Genomic DNA, 14,639 nt, shown 5'->3' with positions numbered 1-14,639 from the left:
AAAAGAAAGAAAGAAAAAATCCACTTACATGTGTGGAAAATGAAGGGAAAATATGCTCCAATGTTTGAAAAAATCTTCAAAAATGTTTGAATCTTTTAAACTTCCACAAATTCGAATGGGAGAAGGAAGCAATCAAGGAGAAGTTGGTAAAAGATACCAAAACGTGCCCTAAAAACACTCCAAGATCCAACGTTTGGAAGAACATATGCTTGGGACGTTTTTATCAAAAAAACGTATTTCTCCATGGTGCAATATCAAAACATTTTGGTGTTTAAACACCAAAATATGCATCAACATGTATGTAATGCAATCCCAAAAAGAAGCCAAATCGATTTGCATTGGAGCCAAAACATGGAGCAAAAATGGATTTATTTGTTGATTTCTCCAAAAACATGCCCTAGAGGGGAGCTTCCAAAAATGTTTTTTATCTTGTTGAATCCATTTTAAATGCAAGATAAATCATTGCCAATCAAAAACGCCTCCAATAGAAGAAATCTCATGCAAATCCATTGAGAAAATCTCTACTTATGATCAAAATCAAGTTCTTGGAGGGCAAAAACATGTTCTTCAAAATCAGACTTTTTGAGTGTCATTGCATATATTAAAACATATTTTTTGTCAAAATCGGACCTTTTTGGGTCACTCACATGTTTTAAAATATGTATCTCATCAAAATCGCACTTTTTGGGTGCTATTGCATATTTTAAAATATGCACATAAGAAAAATCGGACCTTTTGGGGGAGGATGCATGTTTTAAAATACATCTCACTTTTTAAATGTTAAAGCATAAAAACTTCACTTTTGATTCAGTAGCATCGAAGAGGTCCACCAAAGTAAACTTTATCTGCAATGACATCCAAAATGTCCACTTTTGAAAACTTGAAGTCATTTAATTTACTTAAAATTATAAAAATTGTTACAAAATGGGCCATAACCAATATTTATTTATCATATTTAAAAATATAACATATAAACATCATTTTAAAAAGTAACATTCAAATAAACATTTGATTTAAACACCAAAAATTAATCTAGAACTATATGGTTATATAGTTACTTTAAGTGAAAAATTAAAAAGTAACTCAACTTAAAATTATAACATAAAGTGCACTACAGTCACTTTAAGTTAAAAATTTAATGTTAAAGTAACTTAAAAACATAACAAAAAGTAAATTTAAGTTATATTTTTCAAAAAGTGAAAGTCAAATTAAAAATATATCATATTTTTAATTCAAGTTGTTGCACCAAAAAGGTCCACTTTTGAGGCACTAAAACGGGCATATCTCTTGACTGACAACTCCGATTGAGCTCTAGGTTAGACTGAATCGAAGAGAAAAACAAAAGACATGACATGAGCAAAATCAAAAGACAAAAAACCAACAAACGCAAAATCAAAAGCAAAGAAAAGGATGATGAAGGCTTCAAAAATCAAAGGCTTGACAGAAAGAAAAATGAAAAAGACTTGACGAAGGCCTTCAATAAAAAGATTTGATATACAAATTGGAATGGATAGATCGATCAACATTAAGCAATTGAATATCAAATTCAAGGTTAGAGAAATGTGAAACTAGCTTGAAAAAATTTCGTGTTGTTACTAACATTTTGTGGTGACAATATGCAAGACAACATGGTCATCATGTCTTACCAACAATTGGTACATCATTACACTCGATCCATCCCATCAACCTATGCCCAATGATGTTAGCAGTGCGAACAATCAACATAGCAATATTAAAATATAAAAGGAATAAATGAGCAGTCATCTAAGAGGGCGAGTAATCTATATAAACCAAAGAACATTAACTTATACATCAGGTTATAAAAACTTTCTCAAGCGAACTAATACATAGAAAACAACGATAAAAGGAGGTGTGTATGAATTAAGGACAGAGGTGTCCCTTAAGGAAGACTGATAAAGCTGTGAGGGGAGTCAATAAAAAACCAACTTATATATATAGCCGCTTTAGTGGAGAAGAAATAACATCGGGAGTTATTAAGGATTTGGCTACAACCCACTTAAGGTACAATCATTGACAGGTAAAATGGATTGGACTCGTAGGTACGATATGTTTTATGTTTTTCAATGTTATGAATTAATTATTTTTCATACTATATATATGATATGTTTCATATTATTATAAAAAGTATATGGAGAAAGATACAAATGGATAGTATGTAAACTTTTATTAACCTAATGAGAATGACATTATGCGCTTTAGACATATAGAGGTATAGTAAATCACTATAATCTTTTCTAATAAAATAATTAATGTAATAAATAATTATTTTCAATTACAATATTAATGTCTAATGGAATGAAAGATTCAATAAAAGGCTATCGAAGTGCAAATAATTATTTATTATCCTTGAGTATTTTATTACTCTTTCTTATTTTTTATTTTAATATGTACTATAGAACCATTTTCCTTCATATTTTTTCTCTGAATATGTTCTTGTAGGAAAAGGAAGATTGATATCAGATTCAGAGGGAGTTTGACAATTCTTTAAAGGAAACTTTAAATGAGGAGCTCAAAAGATTGATATTCAGAGGGAGTGTAAAAATCCATGTGTGTGACTACATGATTTTAATGGGCCTTCCCCTATGTAGATTATGAGGAAGTGACGACTTCCAAATGATTATCACTTGTATTTGTATGAGTTATTGAAAGGTGATGATATTTCAATAACTTAATCTATTGTGATAGACATCTTATGATGGGTGAAACAAATCATGATAGATTATATCTTGCATGGTGGATTAAGTTTCTTAAACAAACCATGTTCATCTATTATGATGGACATCATATGATGTCTAAGCAGATCATAATAGATGTTAATTTGCGTATTGGATTAATTTCCTTAAACAAACCATGGCCTTCTAGTGTGATGGACATTTTATGATGTCAAAGCAAATCACAATAGATGATCACTTGCATGGTGGATTAAGTTTCTTAACCAAACCATGACTGTTCCTATGGTATCATTGAGGATACATGTGCACATAACTTATGAACATTTTTTTGAGTAATTGGTGAATGCTATGCAAATTGATGTTTAGGAGGCCATTACACAAAGTACTTGGTGAACATCATGTGACTTGATGTTCGAAGTCCATTACTCAAAGAGTACTTGGTGAATGTCATGTGACTTGACATTAAGGCGGCCATTGCTCTTAACATCATGAGACAATATCAAAATGATAGATATCTTCTTATCAAACATATCCTTAATCGTGCTAACGTGATATTACATTAAGGTAATACCTAACCATGTGTTTATTTTCCCTAGCTAAGAGGGAGTGCTGATGTTTTGATAGCTTCGGTCAGATGGAAAAACCATTAGGAAATATACATACATACATACATACATACATACATACATATATATATATATTCTCTAATATATATACTTATACTTAATATTATTATGATAAAATACAATGAAATGAGAAATAATTTTTTTTTAAGGGGTAAACACTTTGACTTGGAGCTATTAACCAGTGAGGCCACAAATGAGGAGGATCTATCCTACAGGATTTGAACCTTGATGGCAAGGATAACAACACAACTTAACCATCACAACATGCCACTACTGGCATGAAATAGACATGTACCACAAAGGGTCATGTCTCTTTCTAGTTTATTCTCCACATAAATAAAATAGATCATTGCATTTGGAAAACATACTAAAATGGTAGTGCTATTACGTTTGCAGCGGTCCCAAAAAATCAACATATTTTTTTTTGGTAATTTTTAGAATCTACAGAAATGCTTATACAAATAGCATGAAATGAAACAACTAATAATGCTAGCACAAATCTTGTTACAAAGTATAGTTGACCAAGATAATTGAGAGGGGCATGGGTATGGGCGGTGGGGGAGTTGAATTAGTTATACACTTAAAACAACTGTCAATATCTTTATTAATTTTGAAACATGTAAACAATAGACGCAACAACCAAGGAAAGATCACCATGCACAATAACACCATAAATGTTAACTAGGGAATACCTTGGTGGGAATGATACCCACAAGATAATGTACTAATATATAAGTTCCTTGTGAAAGGACAAACCCAGCTAGGAGTCAATGAAATACAAGTACATAGTCCTTGTTAGGAGACTTTGAATCCTTGTACAAGATTCTAACTCTGTTAAGAGTTGTGCCAACCCTATTAGGAGATGAAAGGAATACAACTGAATTCAATGTCCAAATTGCCTCAAAATAGTCTTCATCAGACAATCTTCCGGATAAGCATATCCAAGATTTGGATTGACTAAACATCTTCTTTGCCAATTGTCATCTATAAATATTGTGTAGCCGACAGGGTGTTGTCGTTGGTAAAGATTTTGTCGGGCCGACGGGTGGCTACGAAACAATCCTAATCTACCCGTCGGCCCGTCGGCTACAAAATCTTTACCGACGACAACACCCTGTCGGCTACACAATATTTACAGACGACACCAATACAGTGCCTTTGAAGCTCAGAGTACATCCTCAACATCAATCTCTGCTCTAATCAAATACAAATTCGCATCTAGGTTCACATAACCAACAAAATGATTTCACTGACTACAAAACATCCGCACTGGATACCTATCCACAAGGAAATGACCTTTCCTTTATGCGAAGTCCTAAAACAAGTATTGAGTCAGTTTTGAGGATTTCTCAATTTACAATGATAATATAGGACATGACTAAAATGTTACAATATACATTACATTACAATTATACTCTTTTCATAATGATTTTATCAATAGTCAGCTTACAAGAAATGATACGCTAAATAGTCTTTGCCAAACCTCACAGAATGAACATTTATTTTCGCCATCTGAAACATGGCATACTAAACATGTTCTAACCATCCTCTAAGCTCACTCAACCAAATTCCATCTATGCTAAAAGATATAATCAATTTACCATTACCCACTTTCCAAAACTCTTTGAAATTACCTCCAGAAAACATCACAAAACTCTATCATAACTTCATATTTCTTTCTGCGCTCATAATTGTAGCATCCATATACATCACCACATATACTCCTGACAGCGCATAACCCAACTCGTTAACATTTGACCGCACCAAAGGAATCTTCCTCTACAACTTTGATAATCTTCACAGAATAAGGTATATGTTGAGATCAATGACAAACACTGTTATGAAGGCAACACATAAGCACTGAATCATGTCTCCAACAATGCTAACATACTCCCCCACAGGAATACCATTAGTATTCATGCTAACAGATCTATGTACTGTAATTATGACATTTGCAAATTACAACAAACAATAATTTATTCACAAAAGCTAACAAGGAACCTATGATAATCATTGGCATTAATTATATTGCAGCTATGTCTCTAGAAACTCCACGCCAACCTTGTATATGGCAGACAAGTAATCATTTTGCTGGCATAGAAAATCTAAACACAGCTCTAGTAATGCAGATGTCGCTACAAAAATCCCTCACATCACCTTCCCAAGCTGGTCGACCAAGGATAATATACAATTGCAGATTAAAAGCACCTCCAAGCAACAGTCTTATAAGAGAAATAATGGCGTCCAAACCAATAAACCCTTTACATATAAATGGTAGCAAATAATGAGATCAAATTGCTATATTTTAGCACTAATTTGTCAAACCCAAATGCAAAAATAATTCTTAGAATCAAAGCACAATTCACTGAATATTTTAACAACTCAAAGTACCAAATGAATGAAGGAATCGGTCCTCTCCAATAGCTAATGGTGAAACCCTCACGAGCTCCCAAACTCTTGAAAAATGCAATAGACAAAAGATGGTTCGATTGCCTCGAGAAGGCCTTTTTATAACGTACAGTGAAACTTGGCTTCTCATTCACACCCAACGCCTAATAGCTTCATGAGCACACTTTTCACTTAAATGCACTTTGCATTATAAACAGGCACATAATTGAATAATAAAATTTATTAACTCCCTTTGCCTCCAAAAACAACATTTTTGTCAATATCATAATATTCTGACAGACAAGGTCATTGTTTCTTGTGCCCAAGATTTAAAGCTTCTCAACCTAGTTCCAATGAGTTATGACACTGAGGTGACCAATATAGTATACCAACAAAAAATAGCAACCTTTGCAAATTTAATTAAATAATAATCATAATTCACCTATCTTGTGAAAATGATTGAAATATGACAGCACATGAGCAATCGTGATGAAGAAAGAGGATGAATGAACCTGATGGGGTGACTTACTAAAAATAGAGACTCCCTCCAAGATTCTTGGAGCCCAAACTAGAAGCAAAAACTAAAAACTGAGAGCATCATTCAACTCCTCTAACTCATCTAAGCTCATCAAAACCATGTGTTCACTTTCTATAAATATTAAGTCTCTCAAATGGAGCCAAAAATCACCATTGGCCACTAGAGAGCCTGGTAACTCCACCACAAGGTCGTCTAAACACCAGTATCAGTCTACAAGGACCTGATGATAGATTGAATCCACCAAATCTGCCGCAACTCAAAAAATGGGGACATTAAATTATTTCAAGATTCAAAAGTTAGAAATAAAAAGATCTATGGATTTTTCTTAACACTTGTCATCTACTTTTAATCAGTAGCTTTGCATGCTTTCAAGGTTGATGTCTTTAATCTTGTATCATCTTTTGAAATTCCACATCATTTTCAGGATACCTCGTCCAAGTTATCCCTCTTGGACTCCCTTGTTTGGTCGACTATTCTTTATGGCTCAATTGTTTGGGGGCCTTCTCTCCTTAGTTTTGATTGGGCCTCGATCGAGCCCGTTTAGACATTGCTTCTATGACGCATTATTAGATGTCATAGATTCACTCCTAATAGTATCATTCTTGCTGAATTTGGTGCTCATCCCTTTAGTCTTGCAGCTATTTTTTATTTGGTTTAGTTCCTTCCTCATCCACATAGTTTTGTAGATTTGGTTGATGAGTGTGATAGATATTCCTACCTAGCTTATTTCTCTTCGGTTGCTATTGCACGTTCCGATACTAGTTCTCAGACTCGTTGTTGGTATCCACAGGCTTCTTCTCTTTTGAGCTCAATTGGGATTGATATTGATTGTCTCCCTCCTTATCAATTCTCTTTGAATGCCCCTGTTCATCTCCTCCCTTCTAGACAAGAGTTAAATCAGCATGTCAGACTTGATATTTACAGACAATATATTATTACTACTTGGACTAACCCTCATGGAGGCTTACATCCGAGAATGGCCTTCTATGAGGAGCACTTTCTAGAGATCAATGAGGGGATTATTGTCCATCCTACTTACCTTTCTCGATGGTGGAGTCATGCCTTCGTATCTCTTTGGGGTCTTTTAGAGTTGGTTCTCACTGTCTTCATGTTCAGACAGATCATCATACCGACAGAGGAGAACGAATCTGTAAGCTGTGTACCTTAGCTGAGGTCGAGACGGAGACTCACTTTATTTTTTGATGCCCTATCTTTTATGAGATCAGAGGAAGATTTTATTGGTCTATTCCGGGACTGCTTTTTCTTTTTTTGCGTTCTTCAGTTATTGTGATCAACGATGTCTTGCGCTCTATCTTCAAGAAGCCACTCTGCTCTATGATAGTACTCTACAGTCACTACTTCCTCATCGACATTGCTCTGATCAGACTACTACTGCGTTTTTTGCACCCTTATCTCTTTTGCAAGGTGTGAAAAGGCCAACTACTTCTACCAGTTCTGTTGGTCATTCCAGATCCGCCAGATTTCATAGCGGTTACTTACGTCAGGGACACTCCTCTACGAGTTCACAGAGACAGTTCAGGGCTCCTGTTCACTTATTGCCTTATCCTTCTGTGACTAATTTCTTTTTGCCAAGGAAAGGTTCCCAGTCTTCTCCTTGTCCTCTCTCTTCTTGTGTCTTGTTTTTCTTGTTTTTGTTTGCTTTCCTCGAACACCGTTTGATGCTCATGTTGTTGCCAGTTATCTAGATGTAAACTCTCAGTCCCATAGACCTTTTGTGGTTTTCTATTGGACATTATTAATGTTATCTTATCTTATCTTGTTGTTTATGTCAAATCAATCCTATTTGTTAATATTGCCTCATTGATCTTTCCTTAGAACGTGGAATAATGTTTTGTTTTAAGTTCATATTTTTATTGAGTTGCATAAACTAAAAATCTCATACTAGTTCTAGTTTTGTACTCCTACTTATGAGATCAAAAGAAAAATTAGATTGTTTTCAAGCATTTTTTTACATGCAAAAACCCTAGAAGGTAAATAAATTGTCAGTGTGCCTGAATAAAAATCTAGATTAGTTGGCACCAAAAAAATCTCACAGCACATTAAGGGAATAGTAAAAACATTGCCAGTAAAAGACAATCCAAATACTTGATGGATGAAGTGATTTTCCAATGGTATTGCCCCGAGGAAATGCCCCCTTGATGCTAAAATTGGAAACCTCAGTTTTCCAGAAGGGATTAATCATGAAAACATAAAACTATCAAATCATGGACAATCTTTGATGTGGGTGGCCTATTTTGAGAAGAGCTCAAATTTTAAGTAAACAAAAGAGACTATCTAGACTAATTAACTAGATCACTATCTCTTTTCAAAGGATAAAGATTGGGGTCTAAAAGGTGACAAGGGGAACATGGCTACATGGGTACTTGGGGTACAGGTACGAGCATGGGTACAACTATTTTTCAAAATAGGGGACAGGGCTGCTTGGGTATGTCAATTTTTTCTAATATAATGTAATATTTATAGAAAATCTGATAATAAGAGTCATGATAATGTTTTTTCAAAACAAGAACAATGATAAAGTTTGTAGATGTAATGTATTGTTTTGAGTTTCAGATTTGCAATATGTTTGTAATAAAAATATATGCTAAATAGGCCTATTCATGGGTTCCTGAGAGTTGATTCTCTTTCCTATCCAACCCTTGCAATATGGGTTCCTCCTAATGGACCAAAATCAATTTTGATGGGGCATCCAAAGGTAATCTGGGGCACTTGGGGGTGTGTGCAGTGGCAAGATCTAAAGATGGCAGTATCTTAGCTCTCAGCACTAGGAAGGATGATGGACGGAACTAATAACCAAGCGGAATGCCTTGCTGTTGTTGATGTAGTCATGTTAGGAATCAAACTTGGCATCAAAAGAATCCATTTGGAGGGAGACTCTAAGATAGTGATAATCAGAATAGCAAAAGGAGGTTTAGACGCCTGGTACCTCGACAAGTATATCGGGCAAATAAGAGACTTGTTGAAGGAGGTAGATGAATTCAAGGTATCTCATCCTAGGAAAGCAAACGAGTTAGTGGACAAGCTATCAAATATTGGGGTGGCATGTCATGTGAATAACAATTCAGCAATCACTGAGTTTCTTTTGACATCCCTTCCCGCAAGTTGGCCATGTGCTCCCTTCACACCTAGAACTTTGTCCCAACTATGGTGGCAGAAGGTTTGTATTTGAGACAAAAAAAATTGGTGATGCCAGCTCATCCTTGGCATCCATTACCAATCCTTAGAAATCTACTCATATGAAAATGGAACCATTAAAAATTGTTGGCATAATGTGAGTGGACTGATGGGGGGTACGATGTCTATGTGAACTGCACATCACAATCTTTCAAGATTTGTGGGATGCACCTTGTTACATCCCAATTTTTGGCTCCATTTGAAATGTTTATATAACCGCTGAGGTATCATGTGAAGTCTGTTGACAGGTAAAATTAGTTACAATCATGTGAAATGGTATGATGGTTAATCGTTATAATCTCATATGAAGTTGGTATGCTAGTTAACCATTATGAAGATATTTTAATGCTATTTTGGAAAGTTGGTTATTTATCATGAATTCATGGAAATTGAAAAGGCGGTTAGCCACTATGATTATTTATGATTAATAACTTGTTATGGTAATATGATATAATTATGGAAAATTTCCTTGTAGGGAGCATGTCAAAGGGGTGGAAGTATTGTCAGAAAAGAATTGGGCATAAGGGCACCACCATCACTGGACAAATAGGTATGAATCTTGAATAACCATGGCTAAGGGTAAACAACTAGGCAAGCAAGAGTGTACATTAGGCAATACCATGAGCTACTTGGTTAAACATATAAAAATATATATAGCTATCATTATCAAAATTCATGTTCAGACCATTACCTTTGTTGGTTGGTGATGTCGTCTCCATTTTTCTTTTATCATCACCTATATATATATATACCACCAGGATATTAAAATAGTATCTAAGTTCATACTTATTAATATATGTATATATATATATATATATATATATATATATATATATATATATATACACATGTGCATAGATCAAGAGGATATGATGTTATAATTAACCATATTCTCCAAACTACACATGTATATAGTTATATGTATTTTAATGAGTGCGACTTTAGATACAATAATAGCATCATGAAATCATTTTAAAATAATATATATAAATATATATAAATATTTTTCAATGGAGCTCTTTAATAAATTCAACTTATTTCTCCATGTGAGACGACCAAGTACACTTGGTGCCACCTCTCTATTCTTTCTTTAAAATCTTGGTAGCTTGAAACTAATGGTCTTGATCGTAATTGCCACCTTGAGTTGCAGCTCGCTTGAGCCTATTCAAGATTTGAAAACATTTCACGTCTGAGAAGGAATGCCATTCTTCTTCCCGTCTCTCGGCTCTAATTGTTGCCTAGGCACCGAGATAATACCTTCATTTTCATTGCGGGCATCTCCATACCAGCGATAGCATTTTCCTTTCATAGTCAAGTTGGCTTGAGCTGCTCAGCAGATGTTTCCTGAATCCCACCAAGCATTCGTTTCAAGTTACGTTGGTGTTTTCTACATTCTTTCTTCATACTCTTAATCGATGCAAGTATTTTCTTGATGGCTAAATCATGCATTCGACTCTCTTTAAAATATGCATCAATTGTACGTGCAGTACATATGCACTCGGCTCATGTTATGTCAATTCCTTGTTATTTTCCTTCAAGATCAAACGCAAACTGTCAATATCAAATTGGGGCCGATGTACAAAATGAGAGACTCTCATAAAGAACAAGTCTTTCCTTATTATGATACGTTTGTGAATTGTCTTTTGTTTTTAAACAAGTGTGGTTCTGAATCATAAGAACGACAAGTTGCCAGATTTGAATTACTTCTTGCATTAGTTGTATACCAGCGGTGTACCCACAAATGGATAGAATTCCATGATTAACCAAGTTGAAAAAAACACCAAGCACTCACCTTGGTTGGAATAGCCAATGAAAGAGGGTGAAGAGGTAAAGAAAATCCCTGCAAAGGAAGAATAAAAATCAGAACTATCATAAATGATAAATTTTATAATAAATTTCTACAGATTTCTAAGTAAGCTCATGTTTGTCCAATATGTACCTATTGTCAAGTCGAGTGGTGGAATTAAGTACCAGGATGCTCAAAGGTTGGACAAGGAGTTCCATGTCTATTTCGAGTAGGGAGGGCCTTTCTCGAATGAGATTATGTGGGGATATTTTAAGGGTCCGCAGTTGGGAGGTTAAGCCCCTGACAATGTTTCCCCTCTCCACAAAATGTCAGGACATGTACCAGACAAAAGACAAGTCATGCATTCAAACATTTGATGGTAACATGTATTTTACCTTTATGATGTTTATACAAGTAGAAGATATGATGGATTGATTTATATCTTCGATTCAGTTAGTTCCTTTAATAAAAACAACTTTTCTCGTCAATGTAATTGGTAACCAATTAGATTGTTTGATCTTCCAACAGAACATGGAATATATCTATATGCAAGAGATAGGTTATCTGATGGATTGTTATTTTAGTTTTTCATTTATGTGAATAATGAATATGAGCGATTCTTCTAACTATATGTTATTTGCCATAGTTAGCAATGGAAAGAGAAGGGCTGATACAGTGGTACTTGATGCCCTAAATAATATAGTGGTATTTGATGCCCTAAATGATAGTGTTGTTTGATGCCCTAATTGATATAGTGGTATTTGATGCCCTAAATGATATAGTGGTATTTGATGGTATTTTTCATTTTGATAAAGTGGTATAGCTATTTGTTCATAAGCGGTATATATGGACTAACCTGGATTTTGCAGAAGCATCCCTAGACGGATTTCGGTTTTGAATTCTATAGTGTGTAGATTTTAAATTCATTGATGGTGTCTTCAAATGTTAGTTATGAAATTTCTATTTAACTGATTGTAATAATTAATCTCATTCACATGAATATATCTATTATAACTAACTTCTTATGAATATGAAGTATTAACTATATTCTTTAATATGACTAGTTGTTAGTTAAGACCCGGTAAAAGTGGATGTTACACACCTAGAAGCATCCACGGATTTTAAATCTCTCATCCTCATAGGCCTTTGGCACCCATTTTATCCAATAGCCTTGTGTGTGCAAAGTGTCAATTAAAGTCTATGGAGGCCAACTTCTCTCTCTCAATTGATGGATAAATCCCTTCCTTTAAGGGTTACATCTTAGTGACCTAGCTAAGGAACATCTTCAAGCTCGATGGGGAGCTTTTCTAGGAGGCACTTAAGATGATGTTCAGTGAGCACTATCTGGAAGTAGATTGGAGGCTGAGGTCCAATTTGGACATCATGGTGGTAGACTCAAATGCAGAGGTGGTGTATGTGATGAATGAGTGTGTCGAGCTCAAGTGGGGTGGTGGTGTTGATGGTGTGATCCATAGAGCCGAGATTGGCGTTGGCATTCATATGGAGAACCATCGCTGGAGATTGATTGGGGGTGGGCTGAGTGAACTTCAACCATTGTTGGTTTGGTCATCCGCGGACCCAACAAAAGTTCTCCTTCCTTCTGTTTCTTGGGGTTGGCACAAATTGCTTCTATTCCACCGCTCTTTGGATTTGGAGCGCACATTGGTAGGAGATCGGGTGGCGAGGAAACGAAAGGAGACACCAGTGAGATCAATTGCACCGATTGGTGAGGATGGGAGGCCGCAAATTTGAAGGCAAATTCCCCCACGACAGATAAAGTAAGGCCCCGAGGTGTCTGGTGTGTTTTATGTGGGTGGTTGTGGTGGGGAGATAGCGGTGGTGTCTTCTAGTTTGCAAAGCAGAGGCTTGTGGGTGGCAAGGTGCATGGCTCTCTCCACGGGCTGATCAACTCCCTGTGGCTAGGGTGGATATATCCCTGATTCCAGAAAGTGTTTTTGCTCATAGTGGGAGGAAGACTCGTGTCTTATTGTCTCTATGCCAAATCCTAGCATCCCTAACTTCTCAAGGGAGGAAGCTCTACTAACTGCTTCAAATAAGTCCTTATTGGTTCTTGGGTATGGGTGGTCTGTTTCTGGTACATGTTTGGGGCCTGCAATTTTGCCTTGGGTATGGATATTTTGGGTTAATATTATGTAAAATGAAATTCTCTGTATGTATGGGCGTTTTTGGTTGCTGTTGCATAGGTAGGGGTTTTTAGGTGTGGGAGTCTTTTGTGGATAGCACCACATTGCTATGGTGCATCCTTTTATAATACTCAATGTAACTTTTCTTTCAATTTAAATACAATATACTATTACCGATGAAAAAATAATAATAATAATATATGCTAAATTTTTAGATACATTACAGAGAAGGCAGACTTTAGATCATAAATCATATAACAATGACATATTGCAAATGATAAACTTCTGACTTGAACAATGATAATGTTTACTGTTAATCAGTATTTTATCAAGTTTTAAACAGATTACGTATTAAATTAGGCTTGATAAATAACAAGCTGATACACAAACAAAAAACCAAAACAAAAATCAGAATTCTTAGTCAAGGTCCTTAGCTATGATGCTCTCCACTAAGTACCCGGTACTTGGGTTCGTGTACCCAGTACTTATGTACGTGTCCCAGGGGTGTGGGTATGTATACCCATGCAACATCGATTGGCAATGATTTAAAGCGGCTTTAAAGCATTATTCCATTATTATATTACTTGGAATCTTTTATTAGAGAACTTAGAAAAGGCTTGAGCTCATCAAAAGTAATCAGAGTACTGTTTTAGAAATAAACTGAAAAAATTAAATCGACTTTTAAGTCAATTAATTATGTCGAGATTCAAGAAGTTAATAATAAGATCTGTGGACTTTTCTTAACAGCTGTCATCCACTTTTACTTGGTACCTCTGTATACTTCTAAGATTGATGTCATTAATCTCATATTGTCTTTTGCATTTCTTGTGGCTTATTTCAAATCAATTCTATTATTAGTACTAACTCATTGGTCTTTCATTTAAACATGGAACAGTGTTTCGTTTCAAGTTCATATTTTTATCGAGTTGCCTAAACTAAAGTCTCATTAGTACTTCCAGTCATGTGCTCCTATTTTTGAGATTAAAAAAATAGACAGATTGTTTTCAATCAACTTTTTACATGCAAAATCCCTGAAGGTAAATTGTTAGTGAGCATACATAAAAATGTAGATTATTTGGCACCAATAGAATCTGATAGGGTGGTGTGGTAATACCGTAATAGTAAAAACATTGCAAAGACATTGCCAGTAGGAGATCAGTCCAAATACTCAATCGATGTACTGCTTTTCCAATGGAATTGCCATGATTACTGTCCATTTTCAAAGAATAAAGATTGGGGTTGATTTAGAGCTTCTTTAAAGCAATATTA

General features: G+C 35.1%; 1 protein-coding gene across 5 annotated transcripts in view; it reads right to left on the bottom strand.

The window, feature by feature from the left end:
* Nucleotides 1–14,639, bottom strand: part of LOC149536317 (Protein kinase superfamily protein) — a 252,316-nt gene that overhangs the window by 22,007 nt on the left and 215,670 nt on the right. The gene's annotated exons all lie outside the window — the stretch shown is intronic.

Source organism: Cupressus sempervirens, chromosome 10 (genome assembly GCF_028749045.1).
Source record: "Cupressus sempervirens isolate cs-2001-9-10 chromosome 10, ASM2874904v1, whole genome shotgun sequence".
Lineage (NCBI taxonomy): Eukaryota > Viridiplantae > Streptophyta > Pinopsida > Cupressales > Cupressaceae > Cupressus > Cupressus sempervirens.
Note: the sequence above shows the minus strand (reverse complement) of the source record. Positions and strands in the feature narration are given on the sequence as shown.